Genomic DNA, 9353 nt, shown 5'->3' on the forward strand with positions numbered 1-9353 from the left:
AAGAGGTTCAAATATCAACCACAGGAAAGGGAATTAAATAAGCTCATACAAAACAGAGGAATGTGTTTTCACAAGATCTACAGAATCTTTGTCACTGTAATACCATTAAGGCTGTTAAAATAATTTTAGCCACACACATATACATATTGTAAGGAACCTGCTAAACAAACACAAAATCTGAAAGGAAAATTTTCAGAGCTGTTTAGACTGCAAATTATTTTTGCTCACCTTAGGGAACACTCTTCTAATAATAATAGAAAATTGATAGTGGTGGGAAATAGCAGTGACCTCATTTATAATGAAATTATAATCAAATTCGGTTTTGGTTATGTTTATGTGTCACTTTTCACCCTGAGAACAAGTTCTAACCAATATTTCAGAGGCAAAATTAATTTCTATATAATTTCCTATCAGATGTAGAACATTCCCACCCCTTCACCTTTCAAAGTACTTAAATAAAAATTACTATTTTCAGATACCTGATTCACTTTGAAGAAACATTTCTATATTTTATGGATTGGTCTGAGTCAGAGTTTGCATCTGAAATCTTCTAGACACAGTTAAGTTGCAAGATCTAGACTAACAGCAGGTCTTTCAGTGAAGTGCTAATCAGCTTGAATCTGAATGAATGAGCAGTGGGAAAGGAGGTAAGTGCCAGAGAAATGTAAAGTATCAATTAGGAAGGAGATATTTTAATAAGAAAATAGAAATCCTTGAGCTCATTAAATCAAAAAAGGAAGATAGTGTCTCCAAGTCATCCCAACACTAGGCAAGCTACACAAATGCAAACTGCAAGCGAGTCCTTATTCACATTGGCCCGGATGCTAACACATTACATTTGGAAGGATGCTTTTCCCACCTCTAATCATAGCCATGCTTGGAGTCTCTTTAACAATCTCATCTCAGTCCTGGAATTGTTAGACAGCTAAGTTAGGTAGAAGTATTATAGGCTGTCAGACAGAGCTGGGCCCTCAAGAGTCATTGCAGAAGAAGAGATTACGTTGTGACTGTGACTGGAGGTGAATTAGTTAGTGGCCAGACTGCAAGACAAAGATAGAATGACTACCCTTACATACTTCCCCTAAGAGTGAAGAACAGCAGTGAATGACATTATACATAGGCATCAACTACCTTGAGGTGGGGACGAAAATCTCCTTTCCAGGAAAAGTCCCTGTATGGTCCACATACACTTGCTACGTGACTTACTGCCCCTCTTGATCCCCAGTTAATCAACATTACCTAAGTGATTATACTCATAATCTTATTGGTTGACCATTGTTTTGTCCTACCTCATACCCACCTTGTGACTTCCCATAGGATCAACTATACTTGTAATCTTATTGATTGGTTACAGTTTTGTCCTACTTTAGATCTACCTCACCTGGTAGTTTTGCTCTGCAAAACTCCCTTGAGAAGGTTGCTCCCCAACAGCCCCCTCCGGGCTCCTGCCTGTTAGACAGAAGCTTTATTTCGAAGATGGCCCACTCTGGACTCTTTCTGTCTCTCTTAAACAGAAGATTTCTTTAAAATATTTGAAAAAATATCTCTTTCTTTTCAATATTTTCTGCTCTTACCTGTCATCATTCCTAGAATTCATTCTTCGATTTTAAAGAACACAAACTTGGTATGTCAGACATCCAGAAAACTAGCAGATGGGGAGTAATATTTCATTTACATTATTAGGAGGTTCTATGACATAGAATATATAATAATATATCAGTATTCATTCGACCAGGTCTATAGACAGTTTCCTATTATCCTCTCTCTTGTTTTGAGGAGTTTTAACTTGAGTTGCCTGTGTTGCTTCAAGGCATCTGTGATCTCTTTAAAGCAATATGCCAAGGCTGGGGACATAGCTTAGCAACCAGAATAAGCATCTGCCTGGAAAGCATAAGGTCCTGAGTTTGATCCCCAGTACCAAAAATAAATAAATAAAAAGCAATATGCCAGCTTTTGCAAGCTTGTGCCTACACACTTCTTTTTCCTTGGGAAACAAAGGTCAAAAGTTGAACCTTCATAAGCTTTCTGAAAGAAAGATCCATAACCCAGAAAAGATAAAGATAACAAACCATTCTTCTCACAGTGAAGCAATCCATTCCACAGATGTGCATCAGGCACTGCACTAGATGTAGAGAAGATAAAGACGATGTTTAAAGAGCTGATATAAGCAGTGAACACAACCCAAAAAGGGAGCAGCCTGTAATTAAACCCTTGCATCGTGGCTGGTCATAGATTAGAAATCTGTACAGGGTACAGGTATTTATCAATAAGTTATCTCCTTGCTTTCTTACTGGGCTGATAGAGGGTAGAGGGAGGAATGTCCTCTCGCAGACCACATTCTTCTCCTCCCACTATGCCCTGCAGCAGATATCTCTTCATTCCAACCGCAATTTGCTACAGGAGTTGAAAGAAGCTAGACAGTTGCAGGGCAAAGTCCAGGCACACTCATATTTACAATGTGATGCATCACAGCTAGGATATGTTGGTGCAAATATCCCAAGAAATACCTGGGCTTCATTGGACTTTGTCAAGGATAATCAAAGAAACATCAAGTGTCTTTGTTTCAGCTTTGCTGAGGATTATGGCTAAAGACTCAGGTTAAGGGTTCAGTGGTAAAATAGTTGAGTTGGCCATCCACAACTAAGGCCCAAATTGAAAAACTGAGTTGAAGTTACTGGATAAACTAGACTAACTAAATAACATATTCTTTCAAATGAGTAAGAAAATGTGGAGTCCTAGGTTCTAAACCTAGAACCTATTTATAAAATAGGAAGCTTACAATATTTATTTATTTATTCATTCAAAAATCCTACTTTAGGGGCCAGGGAGATAGCTCAGTAGAATAAGCACTTGTATGGCAAGCCAAGGGCCTGAGTTCAATCCCCGGTTCCAAAAAAAAAGAAAAGAAAAAATCCTACTTTACTATTCTGGGTGTGGTAGAGGATGACAACAGTCCTACCACTCAGGAGGCTGAGGCAGGAAGACTGTCATGAGTTCAAGGCCAGCCTGGGCTACCTAATGAGTTCAAGCTGGTCTGAAATACATAGTGAGACCCTGTCTCAAAAATAAACAAACAAACATTCAGATTTACCTTCAAACTCCAGCTCAGACATTACTTCCTGTGTGAATTCATTTCTTGGAGCTATTCTAAGAAATATTAATTGTTCCCTCTCCCAGAACATTTTGTTCAAATTGCTGACATGAACAGAAATATAGGTAAAATGTATAGAGTTCTGTTTCCTACCAGATCAAACATATTTCTTCTTCACTTACAGTTCTGTAAACATCAGTGTTGCCCACTGCATTGTTGTTGATACATGGATATTAAAGTTCTTACTGAATAGAGAATGACCAAAATGACCAAAGTATACCAAAAAAAATTTTTTTTTAAAAAATTGCTGGTATAATCATCCAGTGAATTACAACCCATGGGTCCCTCTGACTTACTGTAAACACTTTGGCTATACAGTACCCAGAAAGATAGAACTTGAAGCTGGGGATACAGGTTGGTGCTAGAGGACTTGCCTACCATGTTTGAGTCCCTAGGTTCTATCTCTAGCACTGCAAACAAACAAACATCTTGGCTTTCAATAGCTTGTAATTGTAATTAATTGTCAACATCTAGTTTAACAGCCAGACAGAATGAAATAAACTCACTGGTAGCCATCTTTGACATTTTAATAGAATATCCAGGGCATAGATTACCAGAAAAGAAATTACAAAAGTAAGAGGTCAGTGGGGAGGGCTGAGGAGACAGTTTAGCAGTCTAAGTGCCTGCCTCGCAAGCACAAAGACTTGGGTTCGATCCCCAGTACCACCTGCCATGCCAGCTACTGAAACATGGTGTGGTGATGCATGCCTATAATCCCTGCACTGGGGAGGCTGAGACAGGAAGATCACTATGAGTCTGAGCTGTGTAGTGAGACCCTGTACCAAATAAATAAAGATTTTAGAAAAAAAATTTTAAAAAGAGGCCAGAGGGGAAATCCCCTAAACATTATGCTAAGGATTTTTTTTTCTTTTTAATGCTGAGGGTTTGTTTCTTTGTCTTATAAGCACTGAGGAAACCACTGAAGGTTTTTGAAGAAGGCAATGGCCTTCCTAGTGCTGTATTTTAAGAAAGCAAAGGAGGCAGTGATAGGGAGCATAAATTTCCAGCCAAGTTGAGCCTGGAAAAAGACTAGCCAGATTTAACAAGATCCTAGACTAGAGAGGGAAAGTGCAGAGAAGGAATTGTACCTATAAGACGCAGTAGACATCGCATCTAAAGTACCCAGTATCTGCTCACATGTTTGGAGTGCGGGAAGAAATCTAAGAAAAGAGATGGAAGGATGAGACTTAGAAATACCTACCACTAGAGTCCAGTAGCTCAATACACACACACGCATGCACGCACACACATGTGCACACACATGTATACATGCACGCACACACATTTTAACAGAGAAGCAAACCCCACTAAACATGAGTCACCCAAGAGGTTTTGTGTTTTATCATTGGGAATGACAAAGACTAACCAGAAATCCTCACTCTTTAGCAACAGGAAGTCCATGTAAACGTAACTTGTTGAAACTTAGTGAAAGATTAAATTGATAAGAAACAAACCTAAAAGGCCAGGCATGATGGTGCATGTGTATAATCTCAGCACTCAAGAGGATTGCTGCAAGTTCAAGACCAGCCTGGGCTACAAAGGGAGCTCAAGGCCAGCCTGGGATGCACAGCGAGACCCTGTCTCAAAAAGAAAAAAAAAAAAAAAAGAGAGAGAAATTTATGTGAGCATGCATTCCCAATTTTCACTCCAAATATACTTAAGCATTAATATTTAAGCCATTAAATGCTCACTTTGATACTAACTACATGTGGAAGAAGTTCAGAAATGTTAAAGCCAACCAATCTTCTGACCAAGAGAAGAAAGCTATTAGAAACAGAGAGCAGCAACCGTGTCCTTAAAGAAGATCAAGCTGGGCACAGTGACACACACCTGTAATCCCAGCACTCAGGAGACTGAGGCAGGAGGATCGCTACAAATTCTAGGCCAAACTGAACTACATAGTGAGACTCTGTCTCAAAAAAAAAAAAAAAAAAAAAGAGTTATGTTTTTTGTTTTTTGTTTTGTTTTGTTTTGTTTTTTTTAAGAGTTATGTTTTTTAAATTTTTAAAAATTTATTTATTTGGTACAGAGTCTCATTACACAAAGATCAATTTAAAATCTTCCATTTATGGAGGGCTGGCCAGACAGCTCAGGGGATTAAAGCACCTGCTTAGGCAGAGCACAGAGACCAGGGGTTCGATCCCTGGCATCGCAAGCTGTATTGGTCCCACCCCCATCCCACCTCCTAGGGCATGCTGAGATGGCAACTGAGAGCATGGGGGCACCCACCTGTAACCCCAGTGCTTGGGAGGTTGAAGACAGGAGGATCACTATGAATCTGATCTGTGTAGTGACCCTGTAGACCCTGTACTAAATACATTTTAAAAATTGAATAAATGCATGAAGACTTGGGTAATAATGAATCTAAAGCTTAAGGGCTGGCCAGATAACTCAGTGGACTAACATGCCTGCTTAGGCAGAGCTCAGTGGCCAGGCTTTGATCCCTGCTGTGCCAGCCCCACTCCGGGGGCACGCTGAGATAGCAATTGAAACTAATAATCCCGGCACTTGGGAGGCTGAAAACAGGAGAATCACTATGAGTCTGATCTACATAGTGAGACCCCTGTAGACCCTGTACTAAATACATTAAATAATAATGATAATAAAATTTAAAAATATGAATCTAAAGTTTATTTTGTAAAGCCTGAACCAAGGACCAATGCATTTAAAAACCACATACAAAACAAGCTGAGGGAACTCTGAATTCAGTTCATAAGCCTAAACCAGTCATACAGGACAAGTAGATGATCCACCCTTCTTAGCAAATTAAAACTTTTTGAGCCAGATGTGTTGGTGGATGCCCATAATCCCAGTGCTCAGGAGGCTGAGGCAGGGGCCGGGGAGATGGCTCAGTAGAATAAGTGCTTGCCTGGCAAGTGCAAGGGCCTGAATTCAATCCCTGGTTCCGCAAAAAAAAAAAAAAAAAAGAAAGAGGCTGAGGCAGGAGGATTGCTGTAAATTTGAAGCCAATAGCTTCTAATCTCTTCTAGATAAATTCTTTTTTTTAATTATTGTACAAACATACCTCAGTGATCAAAAACTTTCAAAGAAACATACAGTCATTCAAGGAAACAGCTGGTATTTCCCATGGATACTGTATACACCTATTAGTGTTAAGTTTCTTTGATAAAATAGAAAGTAGAAAAAAACTTGGATCCTCAGCAGAGGAAATCTGCATTTGCAGGGCCTAACAGGCGTTCTCACTTCTCCTGAGTCCTGTGACTTTCCTCTAGGGAGGAGTTTTCATTTTCCCTCTAGAGAGATGGGGAGAGAAAATCTAGAATCTTAAACAAAAACCTCAGGAGGCTGAGGCAGAAGGGTTGAAGTGAGTTTGAGGCCAGCCCAAACTACACAGCTAGACCCTGTCTATAGATAGAGAGATAAATAAATAAATCAAGTAAACAAGCCACTGGAGTCTGAGGAAAACGTGCCTGACTTCAGTTATCTGAATTACTCATTTTGCTTCAGAGTCTAAGACTAGGTTTTCTGGTACTTCAAAGTGAGAAAATCTTAACTTGATACAATCTGCCCAGGTTCTTGGAACTCTGTCAGGCCTCTGTGAAATAAGTGGGTTAGATGAATTATCAGGCAGGGATTGTTTGGCTTAGAGGTTTTGTTTTTCTCCTACAAGGAGCCTGGAGTTAGGCCATCCACAGCCAGTCTCGCAGGCCCATGGGGCCCTCAGACACTCCGGGCTGCTCCTCTGCCAACTGCAGAAGTGGCCTCGTTCTCACACTGAGACGATGGCTGTCACCTCTTCCATGCGCCAGGCCTGCAATCTAGGCAAAAGGAGAAAGGAAGGCCAGAGGGCAAAAGGGACAGGCTCTTCCTTGGAGGACTCACATGGTGTCTTTGAATGCCATCTCATTGGCCACCTACAGAAATGCCGGGAAAGGTGTAGGGCATGTGGCTGGGTACACTGAGGCTCTGAACAAAAATAGGGTTATCTGTTGGCAAGGAGTTAGTAAGAACAGATGCTAGGTAGACAATTACAGTATCTGCCAGAGACCACCTGAAGATGAAGGTAACCTCCCTCTCTGGAATTCTTTTTTTTTTTTTTTGGCGGAACTGGCGATTGAACTCAGATCCTTGTGTTTGCCAGTCAAGCACTTATCCTACTGAGCCATCTCCCCAGGGCCCCCTCTCTGGAATTCTATGATTCTAAGCTTTTCATTATTTTGTTTCACCAGATCTCCACCCCCCACTCCAGTTTAGGGGATGGAAGCCAGGCCCTCATTCACTCTAAGTGCTCTGTCACTGAATTACATCTCCAGACCTTTTTAAAAAGTTTATGGAGAATCCTTTAATCTCACCATTCTGAGAAGCTGAGGCAGGAGGATTACAAGTTTAAGCCCAGCCTGGACAATTTAATGACTTATTAAGAAACCTGTCTCGGGGTGAGGAGATGGCTCAGTAGGATAAGCGCTTGACTGGCAAACGCAAGGATCTAAGTTTGATCCCTGGTTCCACCCCCCCCCCAAAAAAAGAAAAGAAACCTGTCTCAGAATCAAAAAGGGGATGGGATATAGTTCCATGTGAAGGCTCTGGGTTTAATCTCCAGCACAAAATTTTTGTTTTGAATTATGCAACAGGATCTTGCTAAATTGCTCAATCTATCTTGGAACTTGTAATCTTCCTGCCTCAGCCTCTCAAGTACCTGGGATTATTGCTATCTACCACTGCACATTGGGCCCTAATCATTTCTTATTTGAAAAGAGCAAAAGATTTTGTGGAAAGGGGATATATTATTTTTTGATGTTTTGCTTTGTTTTGTAGTGCTGGGGATCAAACAGGGCCTTGTGCATACGAGGTGAGCGAGAGCGCTACCACTGAGTTGTGGCCCCAGCCCCAATAAACACATAGCATTTTCCTTTTTTGGTACCAGGAATTGAACTCAGGATCACACACTTGCTGGCAGTTGCTGTGCCACTGAGCTATATCTGCGGCTCAGAAATATAGTCTAAAATTTTGACAAAATAGAAGCTTAAGGGGCTGGAGAGATGGCTCAGTAGAATAAGTGCTTGCCTGGCAAGTGCAAGGGCCTGAGTTCAATGCCTGGTTCTGAAAAAAAAAAAAAAAAGTAGAGGTTTACCTTATACATGAAATAATAGGTATATGTGAGTTAACCTATTACAGTAAAAACTTTTTCACAAAAATTCTATACTTATTACCTTTATTATTATTTTTTTTTCCAGAACCAGGGATTGAACTTGGGTCCTTGCGCTTGCCAGGCAAGAGCTTATTCTACTGAGCTATCTCCTAGGCCCCTTTTATTATTATTTCTTAAATGTATTTGGTACAGGGTCTCACTGTACAGCTCAGCTCAGTCATAATCCTCCTGCTTTCAGCCTCCCCAGTGCTGAGATTACAGGCGTGCATCACCATACCAGGTGTTGGCCAGCTCAGCACACCTGGGGGTGTGGCCGGTGCCTTCTTTATTTTATTTTATTTTATTTTTATTTATTTATTTTTGCCTTCTTTATTTTAAAATGGATTTTATTAGCATGTGTTAATGGCACACAGTAGCTTTTCCCAAACATTTTTCCTCTCTCAATAGCCTTGAATTTGAAATCCTCCTGGTGGGGAATGATGGTACACATATATAATCCCATCTCTCTGGTGGCTGAGGCAGGAGGATCACCGTGAGCTTGAGGGCAGCCTGGGCTACACACTGAGTACATGGCCAGCCTGAACTACATAGCAAGACCCTACCACAAAACAAAGCAAAACAAAATCCTCCTGCCTCAGCCCCCCAGACAGCCGAGATTATAGGCACATACCATCCCGCACAGCTTTAATTCCAGATATTCTGATTCCCTCTTTAAGTGAACTATATTATCTGGCTTTTCCTTCTAATTTCCAGTCTTTCTCAAATGGTTTCATCTCTCCAACAGAACAATATACTTGTCAAGAGCAAAGCCCTATACTTAGCACAATGTTGAATTCATACTGAGCAATCAATAACATTTGAATAGTGGATGAATGAATGAATGAATGAATGAATGAATGAATGAATAAAATCTGAGTTTCTACTTGTTTTCTCTCCTCAGAACTTGTCCTGCGGGACTGGCAAGGTAGCTCAGTGGTCTAAAGCGCCTGCTTAGGCAAGCATGCAGGGACCTTGGTTCAATCCCCAGCACCACATGCCATGCCAGCCCCACCCCCAGGGTGGGCTGAGCTGACCATAAAAAAGAAAAAATTA

This window comes from Octodon degus, unplaced genomic scaffold, assembly GCF_000260255.1.
Source record: "Octodon degus isolate 3935 unplaced genomic scaffold, OctDeg1.0 scaffold00011, whole genome shotgun sequence".
Taxonomy (NCBI): Eukaryota; Metazoa; Chordata; class Mammalia; order Rodentia; family Octodontidae; genus Octodon; species Octodon degus.